The sequence below is a fragment of the Octopus bimaculoides genome, chromosome 6, assembly GCF_001194135.2.
Source record: "Octopus bimaculoides isolate UCB-OBI-ISO-001 chromosome 6, ASM119413v2, whole genome shotgun sequence".
Taxonomy (NCBI): domain Eukaryota; kingdom Metazoa; phylum Mollusca; class Cephalopoda; order Octopoda; family Octopodidae; genus Octopus; species Octopus bimaculoides.
In genome coordinates, this window is record NC_068986.1 from 84,484,648 (window position 1) to 84,486,629 (window position 1,982).

General features: G+C 35.5%; 1 protein-coding gene across 4 annotated transcripts in view; it reads right to left on the bottom strand.

Annotated features, from left to right (window-relative positions):
* The window catches only part of LOC106875502 (uncharacterized), a 64,589-nt gene that overhangs the window by 23,234 nt on the left and 39,373 nt on the right, over positions 1-1,982 (bottom strand). The window lies entirely within an intron of this gene.

Consider the following 1,982-nt stretch of genomic DNA (forward strand, 5'->3'; position numbering starts at 1 on the left):
AAAAAAAAAAAAAAAAGAAAAACAAAAATGATATTAGTGTTCTTACAAAACTTCTCAACACTTCTAAAAAAAAAAACAAAACAAAAAAAACTTTGTTTACTTTCATCGTAATGTTGAATTTAACGTTAGCGTCTTATGAAGCTAAATTTATAAGTTCTAAAATTGCAGAAGAATTCGTTGCTGGGCAGTTTAGTTTAATGGTAAAACACTTGACGCATAATCACAGAGATGTGAGTTGGAGTCTCATGGCTGGCCAGTAGCGTATTTTTCTGCAATAAATGAATAATTTATCCTGATCATGCTATTTATAGCATTATCATGTGTTTGAGAAATATATTTATTTCTGTTCTTACAAAACTTCTCAACGCTTCTGAAAAAAAAAAAAAAAAAAGAACAAACTTTGTTTACTTTCATCGTAAAGTTGAATTTATAAATTAAATTACTATTTAGGTTGAAGAGAGATTCAATAAAATATTATGGTCTGAATAAGAAACCACAGAAATTATTAGAAATGTTATTTACAGTGCAGTCAATTAAGCTTCGCGTATGTTTGTGTTTGTGCTTCCTTTGTAGTAAAGATGGCATAACAGAGATGCTAAGGCATGGAGGTGAAGAGCAGGGGGAAAAAATCCTCATTCTTGGCTTCTATCACTATCTGAAGGAGAGTGAAATACCTTTGCTGTGGAAAGATTCGGATACAATTTCGCTTCATAAGAAGAGTAATAAAGATCTAAGGAACTATCTCTTATCCCACCTCTACAAGCTGTTTACAAAGGTCATAGTCACTGGATAATCCAAATATCTTGATGACCAGCAGCAAAAGAAGCAAGTAGGTTTCTCTAAGAACTACTACTGGATAACATATTCAATCTAACACAGTTTACAGAATGAGCTAAAAAAAACACAAGCTGCCTCTGTGTATTACTTTTGTCAACTACAAAAAAGCCTTTAATTGTGTTGATATGAAGACAGTGTTGAAATCACTGGGAATGCAAGGTGTTGGAGAACAATACACCAAACTGCTAGGGGATGTGAACTCTGGATGCATCTCTGATATAGATCTTCCTTTGCTAATTGGAAAGGACACCAGACAAGGAGATACCATCTCTCCAAAGCTCTTTGCCACATATCTAGAAATGGTTATCAGAGACATTGTCTGGACAAAGGGTGTGAAGATCAACAGCGAGCTACTAACATACCACCTATTTGCAGATGACATCATTCTCATCATGTACAGCACAGATTAGCTGCAAACCATACTGACATAGCTGGACATCTATATCTTAGCAGTATGCCTTAAAAAGAACAAAAGTGCCATCTGAAAACATAGTAGAAGGTTGAATAGAGGTGAGAAGTAATGAAATCGATTGTCTACTTAGAATACACAGTAATTATGTACCAAAACATAGATGCTGAAACTTCAAAGAGTATAAGGGCAGAATGTAAGGCATTTATCTTGATAAAGGATGTGCTCAAAGCAAAAAAATACTGGAGAAGACCATATGTGCCAGACTTTTCAATAGCACCATCTTACCTGTGGTCTTATACATAAGTGAGATGTGGGCTACTACAAAGAGAGAAGAGCATTGATTGGCTACAATGTAAAGGGATATGGAAAGATCCATGCAAAGAATATCATTGTAAGAGCATATCTGAAATGAGATAATTTGAGAACAGAGCAGAGTGAATGACGTGATTGCAGAACACAGAAAACACAAGTTCAGCAGGACAGGTCACAAGGTTCCTAGATAAGAGGTGGACTTATGCAGTTGTTGAGTGGTTTCCAAATGACTAGAAAAGACCATGCAGAATGCTTCCATGATGATGAGAGATCTAGTTAAAAGATTAGGGCACAATGTAAAAGAATGACACAATCAAGAAAGAGCTGAAGTGCACTGTGACCAGCAATGTATTACAACATCTGATAGTCTGGTCAATACAGTGATGTGTGTGTGTGTGTGTGTGTGTGTGTGTGTGTGTGT